This window comes from Carassius gibelio, chromosome A15 (assembly GCF_023724105.1).
Source record: "Carassius gibelio isolate Cgi1373 ecotype wild population from Czech Republic chromosome A15, carGib1.2-hapl.c, whole genome shotgun sequence".
Taxonomy (NCBI): domain Eukaryota; kingdom Metazoa; phylum Chordata; class Actinopteri; order Cypriniformes; family Cyprinidae; genus Carassius; species Carassius gibelio.
In genome coordinates this window covers 18,503,425-18,519,407 of record NC_068385.1, presented here as the reverse complement: position 1 = coordinate 18,519,407, position 15,983 = coordinate 18,503,425, and the positions used below count along the sequence as shown (strand labels likewise).

Here is a 15,983-nt window from a genome sequence, read left to right as displayed (position 1 = left end):
TCCGGCCTCAGCACCGACGCGCTCCGTGCGGCACGGTATGCGAGGGGGTGAGACGGCTCACTGGGCCCTTACCAGCTCTGAGAGAGCTCGCAGGGACCCGAGGGGTAGAGATACCTCGAGCGAGCCAGCTGTTCCGTGCTCGCCACGGCGGCACATATACTAAAATTGGATCGATACAGAGAAGATTAGCATGGCCCCTGCGAAAGGATGACACGCAAATCGGGAAGCGCTCCATCTTTTATTTGATTGCGATATCCGTGCCCCTCTACTCTATCAGCCCTCGGGCGGTGAATAAACATAGAAGTCTCCGCGTGGGAGGCGTTTTGACGTAAAATCACTCACCATCTCCTCTGTCTTAGAGATGTTCAGTTGCAGCCCCGCTCCGTCACACCATGTGATGAACTCATGAGAAGTACGTGGCCATCGTCAGACTCGGAACTTGAGAGCAGGGAGAGGAGAACCGTGTCAACTGCTTATTTAACAACATGAAATCTAGCCGGAGAACTTCCACGCTCATGTTTAGGATGTAAGAAGAGAATCCCTGACCGTACACTACCTTGTGGAGATCCAAAGAGCATCCGGTAAGACTCCCTTCACCCTGAGCCTTTGCTGTCCAGCCCTTCTTCACTGCCCACTCTCCTTTCTTATAAAAAGGTAGAGGCCACGCCTCCTTCAGCTCCAGTACGCCAGGGACCAAAGGCAAGTGTGTACACCTGCTTCCTCGTGTCCAGAAGATGCTCCTGTACATCACGGTGTAATCGGACACGTTTAGAAACTGACGCGCTACGTTCACCTGTCCCCCAAACTCGGTGAGCGGTTGCATCAATGGAGGGGTGTGCGTCCGGCCTCAGCACCGACGCGCTCCGTGCGGCACGGTATGCGAGGGGGTGAGACGGCTCACTGGGCCCTTACCAGCTCTGAGAGAGCTCGCAGGGACCCGAGGGGTACAGATACCTCGAGCGAGCCAGCTGTTCCGTGCTCGCCACGGCGGCACATATACTAAAATTGGATCGATACAGAGAAGATTAGCATGGCCCCTGCGAAAGGATGACACGCAAATCCGTGAAGCGCTCCATCTTTTATTTGATTGCGATATCCGTGCCCCTCTACTCTATCAGCCCTCGGGCGGTGAATAAACATAGAAGTCTCCGCGTGGGAGGCGTTTTGACGTAAAATCACTCACCATCTCCTCTGTCTTAGAGATGTTCAGTTGCAGCCCCGCTCCGTCACACCATGTGATGAACTCATGAGAAGTACGTGGCCATCGTCAGACTCGGAACTTGAGAGCAGGGAGAGGAGAACCGTGTCAACTGCTTATTTAACAACATGAAATCTAGCCGGAGAACTTCCACGCTCATGTTTAGGATGTAAGAAGAGAATCCCTGACCGTACACTACCTTGTGGAGATCCAAAGAGCATCCGGTAAGACTCCCTTCACCCTGAGCCTTTGCTGTCCAGCCCTTCTTCACTGCCCACTCTCCTTTCTTATAAAAAGGTAGAGGCCACGCCTCCTTCAGCTCCAGTACGCCAGGGACCAAAGGCAAGTGTGTACACCTGCTTCCTCGTGTCCAGAAGATGCTCCTGTACATCACGGTGTAATCGGACACGTTTAGAAACTGACGCGCTACGTTCACCTGTCCCCCAAACTCGGTGAGCGGTTGCATCAATGGAGGGGTGTGCGTCCGGCCTCAGCACCGACGCGCTCCGTGCGGCACGGTATGCGAGGGGGTGAGACGGCTCACTGGGCCCTTACCAGCTCTGAGACAGCTCGCAGGGACCCGAGGGGTACAGATACCTCGAGCGAGCCAGCTGTTCCGTGCTCGCCACGGCGGCACATATACTAAAATTGGATCGATACAGAGAAGATTAGCATGGCCCCTGCGAAAGGATGACACGCAAATCCGTGAAGCGCTCCATCTTTTATTTGATTGCGATATCCGTGCCCCTCTACTCTATCAGCCCTCGGCGGTGAATAAACATAGAAGTCTCCGCGTGGGAGGCGTTTTGATGTAAAATCACTCACCATCTCCTCTGTCTTAGAGATGTTCAGTTGCAGCCCCGCTCCGTCACACCATGTGATGAACTCATGAGAAGTACGTGGCCATCGTCAGACTCGGAACTTGAGAGCAGGGAGAGGAGAACCGTGTCAACTGCTTATTTAACAACATGAAATCTAGCCGGAGAACTTCCACGCTCATGTTTAGGATGTAAGAAGAGAATCCCTGACCGTACACTACCTTGTGGAGATCCAAAGAGCATCCGGTAAGACTCCCTTCACCCTGAGCCTTTGCTGTCCAGCCCTTCTTCACTGCCCACTCTCCTTTCTTATAAAAAGGTAGAGGCCACGCCTCCTTCAGCTCCAGTACGCCAGGGACCAAAGGCAAGTGTGTACACCTGCTTCCTCGTGTCCAGAAGATGCTCCTGTACATCACGGTGTAATCGGACACGTTTAGAAACTGACGCGCTACGTTCACCTGTCCCCCAAACTCGGTGAGCGGTTGCATCAATGGAGGGGTGTGCGTCCGGCCTCAGCACCGACGCGCTCCGTGCGGCACGGTATGCGAGGGGGTGAGACGGCTCACTGGGCCCTTACCAGCTCTGAGAGAGCTCGCAGGGACCCGAGGGGTACAGATACCTCGAGCGAGCCAGCTGTTCCGTGCTCGCCACGGCGGCACATATACTAAAATTGGATCGATACAGAGAAGATTAGCATGGCCCCTGCGAAAGGATGACACGCAAATCCGTGAAGCGCTCCATCTTTTATTTGATTGCGATATCCGTGCCCCTCTACTCTATCAGCCCTCGGGCGGTGAATAAACATAGAAGTCTCCGCGTGGGAGGCGTTTTGACGTAAAATCACTCACCATCTCCTCTGTCTTAGAGATGTTCAGTTGCAGCCCCGCTCCGTCACACCATGTGATGAACTCATGAGAAGTACGTGGCCATCGTCAGACTCGGAACTTGAGAGCAGGGAGAGGAGAACCGTGTCAACTGCTTATTTAACAACATGAAATCTAGCCGGAGAACTTCCACGCTCATGTTTAGGATGTAAGAAGAGAATCCCTGACCGTACACTACCTTGTGGAGATCCAAAGAGCATCCGGTAAGACTCCCTTCACCCTGAGCCTTTGCTGTCCAGCCCTTCTTCACTGCCCACTCTCCTTTCTTATAAAAAGGTAGAGGCCACGCCTCCTTCAGCTCCAGTACGCCAGGGACCAAAGGCAAGTGTGTACACCTGCTTCCTCGTGTCCAGAAGATGCTCCTGTACATCACGGTGTAATCGGACACGTTTAGAAACTGACGCGCTACGTTCACCTGTCCCCCAAACTCGGTGAGCGGTTGCATCAATGGAAGGGTGTGCGTCCGGCCTCAGCACCGACGCGCTCCGTGCGGCACGGTATGCGAGGGGGTGAGATGGCTCACTGGGCCCTTACCAGCTCTGAGAGAGCTCGCAGGGACCCGAGGGGTACAGATACCTCGAGCGAGCCAGCTGTTCCGTGCTCGCCACGGCGGCACATATACTAAAATTGGATCGATACAGAGAAGATTAGCATGGCCCCTGCGAAAGGATGACACGCAAATCCGTGAAGCGCTCCATCTTTTATTTGATTGCGATATCCGTGCCCCTCTACTCTATCAGCCCTCGGGCGGTGAATAAACATAGAAGTCTCCGCGTGGGAGGCGTTTTGACGTAAAATCACTCACCATCTCCTCTGTCTTAGAGATGTTCAGTTGCAGCCCCGCTCCGTCACACCATGTGATGAACTCATGAGAAGTACGTGGCCATCGTCAGACTCGGAACTTGAGAGCAGGGAGAGGAGAACCGTGTCAACTGCTTATTTAACAACATGAAATCTAGCCGGAGAACTTCCACGCTCATGTTTAGGATGTAAGAAGAGAATCCCTGACCGTACACTACCTTGTGGAGATCCAAAGAGCATCCGGTAAGACTCCCTTCACCCTGAGCCTTTGCTGTCCAGCCCTTCTTCACTGCCCACTCTCCTTTCTTATAAAAAGGTAGAGGCCACGCCTCCTTCAGCTCCAGTACGCCAGGGACCAAAGGCAAGTGTGTACACCTGCTTCCTCGTGTCCAGAAGATGCTCCTGTACATCACGGTGTAATCGGACACGTTTAGAAACTGACGCGCTACGTTCACCTGTCCCCCAAACTCGGTGAGCGGTTGCATCAATGGAGGGGTGTGCGTCTGGCCTCAGCACCGACGCGCTCCGTGCGGCACGGTATGCGAGGGGGTGAGATGGCTCACTGGGCCCTTACCAGCTCTGAGAGAGCTCGCAGGGACCCGAGGGGTACAGATACCTCAAGCGTACCAGCTGTTCCGTGCTCGCCACGGCGGCACATATACTAAAATTGGATCGATACAAAGAAGATTAGCATGGCCCCTGCGAAAGGATGACACGCAAATCCGTGAAGCGCTCCATCTTTTATTTGATTGCGATATCCGTGCCCCTCTACTCTATCAGCCCTCGGGCGGTGAATAAACATAGAAGTCTCCGCGTGGGAGGCGTTTTGACGTAAAATCACTCACCATCTCCTCTGTCTTAGAGATGTTCAGTTGCAGCCCCGCTCCGTCACACCATGTGATGAACTCATGAGAAGTACGTGGCCATCGTCAGACTCGGAACTTGAGAGCAGGGAGAGGAGAACCGTGTCAACTGCTTATTTAACAACATGAAATCTAGCCGGAGAACTTCCACGCTCATGTTTAGGATGTAAGAAGAGAATCCCTGACCGTACACTACCTTGTGGAGATCCAAAGAGCATCCGGTAAGACTCCCTTCACCCTGAGCCTTTGCTGTCCAGCCCTTCTTCACTGCCCACTCTCCTTTCTTATAAAAAGGTAGAGGCCACGCCTCCTTCAGCTCCAGTACGCCAGGGACCAAAGGCAAGTGTGTACACCTGCTTCCTCGTGTCCAGAAGATGCTCCTGTACATCACGGTGTAATCGGACACGTTTAGAAACTGACGCGCTACGTTCACCTGTCCCCCAAACTCGGTGAGCGGTTGCATCAATGGAGGGGTGTGCGTCTGGCCTCAGCACCGACGCGCTCCGTGCGGCACGGTATGCGAGGGGGTGAGATGGCTCACTGGGCCCTTACCAGCTCTGAGAGAGCTCGCAGGGACCCGAGGGGTACAGATACCTCAAGCGTACCAGCTGTTCCGTGCTCGCCACGGCGGCACATATACTAAAATTGGATCGATACAAAGAAGATTAGCATGGCCCCTGCGAAAGGATGACACGCAAATCCGTGAAGCGCTCCATCTTTTATTTGATTGCGATATCCGTGCCCCTCTACTCTATCAGCCCTCGGGCGGTGAATAAACATAGAAGTCTCCGCGTGGGAGGTGTTTTGACGTAAAATCACTCACCATCTCCTCTGTCTTAGAGATGTTCAGTTGCAGCCCCGCTCCGTCACACCATGTGATGAACTCATGAGAAGTACGTGGCCATCGTCAGACTCGGAACTTGAGAGCAGGGAGAGGAGAACCGTGTCAACTGCTTATTTAACAACATGAAATCTAGCCGGAGAACTTCCACGCTCATGTTTAGGATGTAAGAAGAGAATCCCTGACCGTACACTACCTTGTGGAGATCCAAAGAGCATCCGGTAAGACTCCCTTCACCCTGAGCCTTTGCTGTCCAGCCCTTCTTCACTGCCCACTCTCCTTTCTTATAAAAAGGTAGAGGCCACGCCTCCTTCAGCTCCAGTACGCCAGGGACCAAAGGCAAGTGTGTACACCTGCTTCCTCGTGTCCAGAAGATGCTCCTGTACATCACGGTGTAATCGGACACGTTTAGAAACTGACGCGCTACGTTCACCTGTCCCCCAAACTCGGTGAGCGGTTGCATCAATGGAGTGGTATGCGCCCGGCCTCAGCACCGACGCGCTCCGGGCGGCACGGTATGCGAGGGGGTGAGATAGCTCACTGGGCCCTTACCAGCTCTGAGAGAGCTCGCAGGGACCCGAGGTGTACAGATACCTCGAGCGAGCCAGCTGTTCCGTGCTCGCCACGGCGGCACGTATACTAAAATTGGATCGATACAGAGAAGATTAGCATGGCCCCTGCGAAAGGATGACACGCAAATCCGTGAAGCGCTCCATCTTTTATTTGATTGCGATATCCGTGCCCCTCTACTCTATCAGCCCTCGGGCGGTGAATAAACATAGAAGTCTCCGCGTGGGAGGCGTTTTGACGTAAAATCACTCACCATCTCCTCTGTCTTAGAGATGTTCAGTTGCAGCCCCGCTCCGTCACACCATGTGATGAACTCATAAGAAGTACGTGGCCATCGTCAGACTCGGAACTTGAGAGCAGGGAGAGGAGAACCGTGTCAACTGCTTATTTAACAACATGAAATCTAGCCGGAGAACTTCCACGCTCATGTTTAGGATGTAAGAAGAGAATCCCTGACCGTACACTACCTTGTGGAGATCCAAAGAGCATCCGGTAAGACTCCCTTCACCCTGAGCCTTTGCTGTCCAGCCCTTCTTCACTGCCCACTCTCCTTTCTTATAAAAAGGTAGAGGCCACGCCTCCTTCAGCTCCAGTACGCCAGGGACCAAAGGCAAGTGTGTACACCTGCTTCCTCGTGTCCAGAAGATGCTCCTGTACATCACGGTGTAATCGGACACGTTTAGAAACTGACGCGCTACGTTCACCTGTCCCCCAAACTCGGTGAGCGGTTGCATCAATGGAGGGGTGTGCGTCCGGCCTCAGCACCGACGCGCTCCGTGCGGCACGTTATGCGAGGGGGTGAGATGGCTCACTGGGCCCTTACCAGCTCTGAGAGAGCTCGCAGGGACCCGAGGGGTACAGATACCTCGAGCGAGCCAGCTGTTCCGTGCTCGCCACGGCGGCACATATACTAAAATTGGATCGATACAGAGAAGATTAGCATGGCCCCTGCGAAAGGATGACACGCAAATCCGTGAAGCGCTCCATCTTTTATTTGATTGCGATATCCGTGCCCCTCTACTCTATCAGCCCTCGGGCGGTGAATAAACATAGAAGTCTCCGCGTGGGAGGCGTTTTGACGTAAAATCACTCACCATCTCCTCTGTCTTAGAGATGTTCAGTTGCAGCCCCGCTCCGTCACACCATGTGATGAACTCATGAGAAGTACGTGGCCATCGTCAGACTCGGAACTTGAGAGCAGGGAGAGGAGAACCGTGTCAACTGCTTATTTAACAACATGAAATCTAGCCGGAGAACTTCCACGCTCATGTTTAGGATGTAAGAAGAGAATCCCTGACCGTACACTACCTTGTGGAGATCCAAAGAGCATCCGGTAAGACTCCCTTCACCCTGAGCCTTTGCTGTCCAGCCCTTCTTCACTGCCCACTCTCCTTTCTTATAAAAAGGTAGAGGCCACGCCTCCTTCAGCTCCAGTACGCCAGGGACCAAAGGCAAGTGTGTACACCTGCTTCCTCGTGTCCAGAAGATGCTCCTGTACATCACGGTGTAATCGGACACGTTTAGAAACTGACGCGCTACGTTCACCTGTCCCCCAAACTCGGTGAGCGGTTGCATCAATGGAGGGGTGTGCGTCCGGCCTCAGCACCGACGCGCTCCGTGCGGCACGGTATGCGAGGGGGTGAGACGGCTCACTGGGCCCTTACCAGCTCTGAGAGAGCTCGCAGGGACCCGAGGGCTACAGATACCTCGAGCGAGCCAGCTGTTCCGTGCTCGCCACGGCGGCACATATACTAAAATTGGATCGATACAGAGAAGATTAGCATGGCCCCTGCGAAAGGATGACACGCAAATCCGTGAAGCGCTCCATCTTTTATTTGATTGCGATATCCGTGCCCCTCTACTCTATCAGCCCTCGGGCGGTAAATAAACATAGAAGTCTCCGCGTGGGAGGCGTTTTGACGTAAAATCACTCACCATCTCCTCTGTCTTAGAGATGTTCAGTTGCAGCCCCGCTCCGTCACACCATGTGATGAACTCATAAGAAGTACGTGGCCATCGTCAGACTCGGAACTTGAGAGCAGGGAGAGGAGAACCGTGTCAACTGCTTATTTAACAACATGAAATCTAGCCGGAGAACTTCCACGCTCATGTTTAGGATGTAAGAAGAGAATCCCTGACCGTACACTACCTTGTGGAGATCCAAAGAGCATCCGGTAAGACTCCCTTCACCCTGAGCCTTTGCTGTCCAGCCCTTCTTCACTGCCCACTCTCCTTTCTTATAAAAAGGTAGAGGCCACGCCTCCTTCAGCTCCAGTACGCCAGGGACCAAAGGCAAGTGTGTACACCTGCTTCCTCGTGTCCAGAAGATGCTCCTGTACATCACGGTGTAATCGGACACGTTTAGAAACTGACGCGCTACGTTCACCTGTCCCCCAAACTCGGTGAGCGGTTGCATCAATGGAGGGGTGTGCGTCCGGCCTCAGCACCGACGCGCTCCGTGCGGCACGGTATGCGAGGGGGTGAGATGGCTCACTGGGCCCTTACCAGCTCTGAGAGAGCTCGCAGGGACCCGAGGGGTACAGATACCTCGAGCGAGCCAGCTGTTCCGTGCTCGCCACGGCGGCACATATACTAAAATTGGATCGATACAGAGAAGATTAGCATGGCCCCTGCGAAAGGATGACACGCAAATCCGTGAAGCGCTCCATCTTTTATTTGATTGCGATATCCGTGCCCCTCTACTCTATCAGCCCTCGGGCGGTGAATAAACATAGAAGTCTCCGCGTGGGAGGCGTTTTGACGTAAAATCACTCACCATCTCCTCTGTCTTAGAGATGTTCAGTTGCAGCCCCGCTCCGTCACACCATGTGATGAACTCATGAGAAGTACGTGGCCATCGTCAGACTCGGAACTTGAGAGCAGGGAGAGGAGAACCGTGTCAACTGCTTATTTAACAACATGAAATCTAGCCGGAGAACTTCCACGCTCATGTTTAGGATGTAAGAAGAGAATCCCTGACCGTACACTACCTTGTGGAGATCCAAAGAGCATCCGGTAAGACTCCCTTCACCCTGAGCCTTTGCTGTCCAGCCCTTCTTCACTGCCCACTCTCCTTTCTTATAAAAAGGTAGAGGCCACGCCTCCTTCAGCTCCAGTACGCCAGGGACCAAAGGCAAGTGTGTACACCTGCTTCCTCGTGTCCAGAAGATGCTCCTGTACATCACGGTGTAATCGGACACGTTTAGAAACTGACGCGCTACGTTCACCTGTCCCCCAAACTCGGTGAGCGGTTGCATCAATGGAGGGGTGTGCGTCCGGCCTCAGCACCGACGCGCTCCGTGCGGCACGGTATGCGAGGGGGTGAGACGGCTCACTGGGCCCTTACCAGCTCTGAGAGAGCTCGCAGGGACCCGAGGGGTACAGATACCTCGAGCGAGCCAGCTGTTCCGTGCTCGCCACTGCGGCACATATACTAAAATTGGATCGATACAGAGAAGATTAGCATGGCCCCTGCGAAAGGATGACACGCAAATCCGTGAAGCGCTCCATCTTTTATTTGATTGCGATATCCGTGCCCCTCTACTCTATCAGCCCTCGGGCGGTGAATAAACATAGAAGTCTCCGCGTGGGAGGCGTTTTGACGTAAAATCACTCACCATCTCCTCTGTCTTAGAGATGTTCAGTTGCAGCCCCGCTCCGTCACACCATGTGATGAACTCATGAGAAGTACGTGGCCATCGTCAGACTCGGAACTTGAGAGCAGGGAGAGGAGAACCGTGTCAACTGCTTATTTAACAACATGAAATCTAGCCGGAGAACTTCCACGCTCATGTTTAGGATGTAAGAAGAGAATCCCTGACCGTACACTACCTTGTGGAGATCCAAAGAGCATCCGGTAAGACTCCCTTCACCCTGAGCCTTTGCTGTCCAGCCCTTCTTCACTGCCCACTCTCCTTTCTTATAAAAAGGTAGAGGCCACGCCTCCTTCAGCTCCAGTACGCCAGGGACCAAAGGCAAGTGTGTACACCTGCTTCCTCGTGTCCAGAAGATGCTCCTGTACATCACGGTGTAATCGGACACGTTTAGAAACTGACGCGCTACGTTCACCTGTCCCCCAAACTCGGTGAGCGGTTGCATCAATGGAGGGGTGTGCGTCCGGCCTCAGCACCGACGCGCTCCGTGCGGCACGGTATGCGAGGGGGTGAGACGGCTCACTGGGCCCTTACCAGCTCTGAGAGAGCTCGCAGGGACCCGAGGGGTACAGATACCTCGAGCGAGCCAGCTGTTCCGTGCTCGCCACGGCGGCACATATACTAAAATTGGATCGATACAGAGAAGATTAGCATGGCCCCTGCGAAAGGATGACACGCAAATCCGTGAAGCGCTCCATCTTTTATTTGATTGCGATATCCGTGCCCCTCTACTCTATCAGCCCTCGGGCGGTGAATAAACATAGAAGTCTCCGCGTGGGAGGCGTTTTGACGTAAAATCACTCACCATCTCCTCTGTCTTAGAGATGTTCAGTTGCAGCCCCGCTCCGTCACACCATGTGATGAACTCATGAGAAGTACGTGGCCATCGTCAGACTCGGAACTTGAGAGCAGGGAGAGGAGAACCGTGTCAACTGCTTATTTAACAACATGAAATCTAGCCGGAGAACTTCCACGCTCATGTTTAGGATGTAAGAAGAGAATCCCTGACCGTACACTACCTTGTGGAGATCCAAAGAGCATCCGGTAAGACTCCCTTCACCCTGAGCCTTTGCTGTCCAGCCCTTCTTCACTGCCCACTCTCCTTTCTTATAAAAAGGTAGAGGCCACGCCTCCTTCAGCTCCAGTACGCCAGGGACCAAAGGCAAGTGTGTACACCTGCTTCCTCGTGTCCAGAAGATGCTCCTGTACATCACGGTGTAATCGGACACGTTTAGAAACTGACGCGCTACGTTCACCTGTCCCCCAAACTCGGTGAGCGGTTGCATCAATGGAGGGGTGTGCGTCCGGCCTCAGCACCGACGCGCTCCGTGCGGCACGGTATGCGAGGGGGTGAGACGGCTCACTGGGCCCTTACCAGCTCTGAGAGAGCTCGCAGGGACCCGAGGGGTACAGATACCTCGAGCGAGCCAGCTGTTCCGTGCTCGCCACGGCGGCACATATACTAAAATTGGATCGATACAGAGAAGATTAGCATGGCCCCTGCGAAAGGATGACACGCAAATCCGTGAAGCGCTCCATCTTTTATTTGATTGCGATATCCGTGCCCCTCTACTCTATCAGCCCTCGGCGGTGAATAAACATAGAAGTCTCCGCTTGGGAGGCGTTTTGATGTAAAATCACTCACCATCTCCTCTGTCTTAGAGATGTTCAGTTGCAGCCCCGCTCCGTCACACCATGTGATGAACTCATGAGAAGTACGTGGCCATCGTCAGACTCGGAACTTGAGAGCAGGGAGAGGAGAACCGTGTCAACTGCTTATTTAACAACATGAAATCTAGCCGGAGAACTTCCACGCTCATGTTTAGGATGTAAGAAGAGAATCCCTGACCGTACACTACCTTGTGGAGATCCAAAGAGCATCCGGTAAGACTCCCTTCACCCTGAGCCTTTGCTGTCCAGCCCTTCTTCACTGCCCACTCTCCTTTCTTATAAAAAGGTAGAGGCCACGCCTCCTTCAGCTCCAGTACGCCAGGGACCAAAGGCAAGTGTGTACACCTGCTTCCTCATGTCCAGAAGATGCTCCTGTACATCACGGTGTAATCGGACACGTTTAGAAACTGACGCGCTACGTTCACCTGTCCCCCAAACTCGGTGAGCGGTTGCATCAATGGAGGGGTGTGCGTCCGGCCTCAGCACCGACGCGCTCCGTGCGGCACGGTATGCGAGGGGGTGAGACGGCTCACTGGGCCCTTACCAGCTCTGAGAGAGCTCGCAGGGACCCGAGGGGTACAGATACCTCGAGCGAGCCAGCTGTTCCGTGCTCGCCACGGCGGCACATATACTAAAATTGGATCGATACAGAGAAGATTAGCATGGCCCCTGCGAAAGGATGACACGCAAATCCGTGAAGCGCTCCATCTTTTATTTGATTGCGATATCCGTGCCCCTCTACTCTATCAGCCCTCGGGCGGTGAATAAACATAGAAGTCTCCGCGTGGGAGGCGTTTTGACGTAAAATCACTCACCATCTCCTCTGTCTTAGAGATGTTCAGTTGCAGCCCCGCTCCGTCACACCATGTGATGAACTCATAAGAAGTACGTGGCCATCGTCAGACTCGGAACTTGAGAGCAGGGAGAGGAGAACCGTGTCAACTGCTTATTTAACAAAATGAAATCTAGCCGGAGAACTTCCACGCTCATGTTTAGGATGTAAGAAGAGAATCCCTGACCGTACACTACCTTGTGGAGATCCAAAGAGCATCCGGTAAGACTCCCTTCACCCTGAGCCTTTGCTGTCCAGCCCTTCTTCACTGCCCACTCTCCTTTCTTATAAAAAGGTAGAGGCCACGCCTCCTTCAGCTCCAGTACGCCAGGGACCAAAGGCAAGTGTGTACACCTGCTTCCTCGTGTCCAGAAGATGCTCCTGTACATCACGGTGTAATCGGACACGTTTAGAAACTGACGCGCTACGTTCACCTGTCCCCCAAACTCGGTGAGCGGTTGCATCAATGGAGGGGTGTGCGTCCGGCCTCAGCACCGACGCGCTCCGTGCGGCACGGTATGCGAGGGGGTGAGACGGCTCACTGGGCCCTTACCAGCTCTGAGAGAGCTCGCAGGGACCCGAGGGGTACAGATACCTCGAGCGAGCCAGCTGTTCCGTGCTCGCCACGGCGGCACATATACTAAAATTGGATCGATACAGAGAAGATTAGCATGGCCCCTGCGAAAGGATGACACGCAAATCCGTGAAGCGCTCCATCTTTTATTTGATTGCGATATCCGTGCCCCTCTACTCTATCAGCCCTCGGGCGGTGAATAAACATAGAAGTCTCCGCGTGGGAGGCGTTTTGACGTAAAATCACTCACCATCTCCTCTGTCTTAGAGATGTTCAGTTGCAGCCCCGCTCCGTCACACCATGTGATGAACTCATGAGAAGTACGTGGCCATCGTCAGACTCGGAACTTGAGAGCAGGGAGAGGAGAACCGTGTCAACTGCTTATTTAACAAAATGAAATCTAGCCGGAGAACTTCCACGCTCATGTTTAGGATGTAAGAAGAGAATCCCTGACCGTACACTACCTTGTGGAGATCCAAAGAGCATCCGGTAAGACTCCCTTCACCCTGAGCCTTTGCTGTCCAGCCCTTCTTCACTGCCCACTCTCCTTTCTTATAAAAAGGTAGAGGCCACGCCTCCTTCAGCTCCAGTACGCCAGGGACCAAAGGCAAGTGTGTACACCTGCTTCCTCGTGTCCAGAAGATGCTCCTGTACATCACGGTGTAATCGGACACGTTTAGAAACTGACGCGCTACGTTCACCTGTCCCCCAAACTCGGTGAGCGGTTGCATCAATGGAGGGGTGTGCGTCCGGCCTCAGCACCGACGCGCTCCGTGCGGCACGGTATGCGAGGGGGTGAGACGGCTCACTGGGCCCTTACCAGCTCTGAGAGAGCTCGCAGGGACCCGAGGGGTACAGATACCTCGAGCGAGCCAGCTGTTCCGTGCTCGCCACGGCGGCACATATACTAAAATTGGATCGATACAGAGAAGATTAGCATGGCCCCTGCGAAAGGATGACACGCAAATCCGTGAAGCGCTCCATCTTTTATTTGATTGCGATATCCGTGCCCCTCTACTCTATCAGCCCTCGGCGGTGAATAAACATAGAAGTCTCCGCGTGGGAGGCGTTTTGATGTAAAATCACTCACCATCTCCTCTGTCTTAGAGATGTTCAGTTGCAGCCCCGCTCCGTCACACCATGTGATGAACTCATGAGAAGTACGTGGCCATCGTCAGACTCGGAACTTGAGAGCAGGGAGAGGAGAACCGTGTCAACTGCTTATTTAACAACATGAAATCTAGCCGGAGAACTTCCACGCTCATGTTTAGGATGTAAGAAGAGAATCCCTGACCGTACACTACCTTGTGGAGATCCAAAGAGCATCCGGTAAGACTCCCTTCACCCTGAGCCTTTGCTGTCCAGCCCTTCTTCACTGCCCACTCTCCTTTCTTATAAAAAGGTAGAGGCCACGCCTCCTTCAGCTCCAGTACGCCAGGGACCAAAGGCAAGTGTGTACACCTGCTTCCTCGTGTCCAGAAGATGCTCCTGTACATCACGGTGTAATCGGACACGTTTAGAAACTGACGCGCTACGTTCACCTGTCCCCCAAACTCGGTGAGCGGTTGCATCAATGGAGGGGTGTGCGTCCGGCCTCAGCACCGACGCGCTCCGTGCGGCACGGTATGCGAGGGGGTGAGACGGCTCACTGGGCCCTTACCAGCTCTGAGAGAGCTCGCAGGGACCCGAGGGGTACAGATACCTCGAGCGAGCCAGCTGTTCCGTGCTCGCCACGGCGGCACATATACTAAAATTGGATCGATACAGAGAAGATTAGCATGGCCCCTGCGAAAGGATGACACGCAAATCCGTGAAGCGCTCCATCTTTTATTTGATTGCGATATCCGTGCCCCTCTACTCTATCAGCCCTCGGCGGTGAATAAACATAGAAGTCTCCGCGTGGGAGGCGTTTTGATGTAAAATCACTCACCATCTCCTCTGTCTTAGAGATGTTCAGTTGCAGCCCCGCTCCGTCACACCATGTGATGAACTCATGAGAAGTACGTGGCCATCGTCAGACTCGGAACTTGAGAGCAGGGAGAGGAGAACCGTGTCAACTGCTTATTTAACAACATGAAATCTAGCCGGAGAACTTCCACGCTCATGTTTAGGATGTAAGAAGAGAATCCCTGACCGTACACTACCTTGTGGAGATCCAAAGAGCATCCGGTAAGACTCCCTTCACCCTGAGCCTTTGCTGTCCAGCCCTTCTTCACTGCCCACTCTCCTTTCTTATAAAAAGGTAGAGGCCACGCCTCCTTCAGCTCCAGTACGCCAGGGACCAAAGGCAAGTGTGTACACCTGCTTCCTCGTGTCCAGAAGATGCTCCTGTACATCACGGTGTAATCGGACACGTTTAGAAACTGACGCGCTACGTTCACCTGTCCCCCAAACTCGGTGAGCGGTTGCATCAATGGAGGGGTGTGCGTCCGGCCTCAGCACCGACGCGCTCCGTGCGGCACGGTATGCGAGGGGGTGAGACGGCTCACTGGGCCCTTACCAGCTCTGAGAGAGCTCGCAGGGACCCGAGGGGTACAGATACCTCGAGCGAGCCAGCTGTTCCGTGCTCGCCACGGCGGCACATATACTAAAATTGGATCGATACAGAGAAGATTAGCATGGCCCCTGCGAAAGGATGACACGCAAATCCGTGAAGCGCTCCATCTTTTATTTGATTGCGATATCCGTGCCCCTCTACTCTATCAGCCCTCGGGCGGTGAATAAACATAGAAGTCTCCGCGTGGGAGGCGTTTTGACGTAAAATCACTCACCATCTCCTCTGTCTTAGAGATGTTCAGTTGCAGCCCCGCTCCGTCACACCATGTGATGAACTCATAAGAAGTACGTGGCCATCGTCAGACTCGGAACTTGAGAGCAGGGAGAGGAGAACCGTGTCAACTGCTTATTTAACAAAATGAAATCTAGCCGGAGAACTTCCACGCTCATGTTTAGGATGTAAGAAGAGAATCCCTGACCGTACACTACCTTGTGGAGATCCAAAGAGCATCCGGTAAGACTCCCTTCACCCTGAGCCTTTGCTGTCCAGCCCTTCTTCACTGCCCACTCTCCTTTCTTATAAAAAGGTAGAGGCCACGCCTCCTTCAGCTCCAGTACGCCAGGGACCAAAGGCAAGTGTGTACACCTGCTTCCTCGTGTCCAGAAGATGCTCCTGTACATCACGGTGTAATCGGACACGTTTAGAAACTGACGCGCTACGTTCACCTGTCCCCCAAACTCGGTGAGCGGTTGCATCAATGGAGGGGTGTGCGTCCGGCCTC

At 53.7% G+C, this 15,983-nt stretch overlaps 19 non-coding genes across 19 annotated transcripts; all 19 read left to right on the top strand.

Moving 5' to 3' along the window:
* The first annotated feature begins 135 nt into the window (after window positions 1-135).
* On the top strand, window positions 136-241 carry LOC128029898 (U6 spliceosomal RNA). Its single transcript, XR_008187741.1, has one exon. It is a non-coding gene; the product is annotated as a U6 spliceosomal RNA (small nuclear RNA).
* A 734-nt stretch (window positions 242-975) lies between these two features.
* On the top strand, window positions 976-1,082 carry LOC128029799 (U6 spliceosomal RNA). Its single transcript, XR_008187647.1, has one exon. It is a non-coding gene; the product is annotated as a U6 spliceosomal RNA (small nuclear RNA).
* A 734-nt stretch (window positions 1,083-1,816) lies between these two features.
* On the top strand, window positions 1,817-1,923 carry LOC128029798 (U6 spliceosomal RNA). The gene has a single exon (XR_008187646.1). It is a non-coding gene; the product is annotated as a U6 spliceosomal RNA (small nuclear RNA).
* A 733-nt stretch (window positions 1,924-2,656) lies between these two features.
* Window positions 2,657-2,763, top strand: LOC128029797 (U6 spliceosomal RNA). Its single transcript, XR_008187645.1, has one exon. It is a non-coding gene; the product is annotated as a U6 spliceosomal RNA (small nuclear RNA).
* Window positions 2,764-3,497: 734 nt separating this feature from the next.
* On the top strand, window positions 3,498-3,604 carry LOC128029796 (U6 spliceosomal RNA). Its single transcript, XR_008187644.1, has one exon. It is a non-coding gene; the product is annotated as a U6 spliceosomal RNA (small nuclear RNA).
* A 734-nt stretch (window positions 3,605-4,338) lies between these two features.
* LOC128029894 (U6 spliceosomal RNA) lies at window positions 4,339-4,445 on the top strand. Its single transcript, XR_008187737.1, has one exon. It is a non-coding gene; the product is annotated as a U6 spliceosomal RNA (small nuclear RNA).
* A 734-nt stretch (window positions 4,446-5,179) lies between these two features.
* Window positions 5,180-5,286, top strand: LOC128029893 (U6 spliceosomal RNA). Its single transcript, XR_008187736.1, has one exon. It is a non-coding gene; the product is annotated as a U6 spliceosomal RNA (small nuclear RNA).
* A 734-nt stretch (window positions 5,287-6,020) lies between these two features.
* LOC128029858 (U6 spliceosomal RNA) lies at window positions 6,021-6,127 on the top strand. The gene has a single exon (XR_008187702.1). It is a non-coding gene; the product is annotated as a U6 spliceosomal RNA (small nuclear RNA).
* A 734-nt stretch (window positions 6,128-6,861) lies between these two features.
* LOC128029795 (U6 spliceosomal RNA) lies at window positions 6,862-6,968 on the top strand. Its single transcript, XR_008187643.1, has one exon. It is a non-coding gene; the product is annotated as a U6 spliceosomal RNA (small nuclear RNA).
* A 734-nt stretch (window positions 6,969-7,702) lies between these two features.
* LOC128029794 (U6 spliceosomal RNA) lies at window positions 7,703-7,809 on the top strand. Its single transcript, XR_008187642.1, has one exon. It is a non-coding gene; the product is annotated as a U6 spliceosomal RNA (small nuclear RNA).
* A 734-nt stretch (window positions 7,810-8,543) lies between these two features.
* On the top strand, window positions 8,544-8,650 carry LOC128029793 (U6 spliceosomal RNA). The gene has a single exon (XR_008187641.1). It is a non-coding gene; the product is annotated as a U6 spliceosomal RNA (small nuclear RNA).
* Window positions 8,651-9,384: 734 nt separating this feature from the next.
* Window positions 9,385-9,491, top strand: LOC128029605 (U6 spliceosomal RNA). Its single transcript, XR_008187461.1, has one exon. It is a non-coding gene; the product is annotated as a U6 spliceosomal RNA (small nuclear RNA).
* Window positions 9,492-10,225: 734 nt separating this feature from the next.
* LOC128029791 (U6 spliceosomal RNA) lies at window positions 10,226-10,332 on the top strand. The gene has a single exon (XR_008187639.1). It is a non-coding gene; the product is annotated as a U6 spliceosomal RNA (small nuclear RNA).
* A 734-nt stretch (window positions 10,333-11,066) lies between these two features.
* LOC128029790 (U6 spliceosomal RNA) lies at window positions 11,067-11,173 on the top strand. The gene has a single exon (XR_008187638.1). It is a non-coding gene; the product is annotated as a U6 spliceosomal RNA (small nuclear RNA).
* Window positions 11,174-11,906: 733 nt separating this feature from the next.
* LOC128029789 (U6 spliceosomal RNA) lies at window positions 11,907-12,013 on the top strand. The gene has a single exon (XR_008187637.1). It is a non-coding gene; the product is annotated as a U6 spliceosomal RNA (small nuclear RNA).
* Window positions 12,014-12,747: 734 nt separating this feature from the next.
* LOC128029787 (U6 spliceosomal RNA) lies at window positions 12,748-12,854 on the top strand. Its single transcript, XR_008187636.1, has one exon. It is a non-coding gene; the product is annotated as a U6 spliceosomal RNA (small nuclear RNA).
* A 734-nt stretch (window positions 12,855-13,588) lies between these two features.
* LOC128029786 (U6 spliceosomal RNA) lies at window positions 13,589-13,695 on the top strand. Its single transcript, XR_008187635.1, has one exon. It is a non-coding gene; the product is annotated as a U6 spliceosomal RNA (small nuclear RNA).
* Window positions 13,696-14,428: 733 nt separating this feature from the next.
* LOC128029785 (U6 spliceosomal RNA) lies at window positions 14,429-14,535 on the top strand. Its single transcript, XR_008187634.1, has one exon. It is a non-coding gene; the product is annotated as a U6 spliceosomal RNA (small nuclear RNA).
* A 733-nt stretch (window positions 14,536-15,268) lies between these two features.
* LOC128029784 (U6 spliceosomal RNA) lies at window positions 15,269-15,375 on the top strand. Its single transcript, XR_008187633.1, has one exon. It is a non-coding gene; the product is annotated as a U6 spliceosomal RNA (small nuclear RNA).
* Window positions 15,376-15,983: the final 608 nt, after the last annotated feature.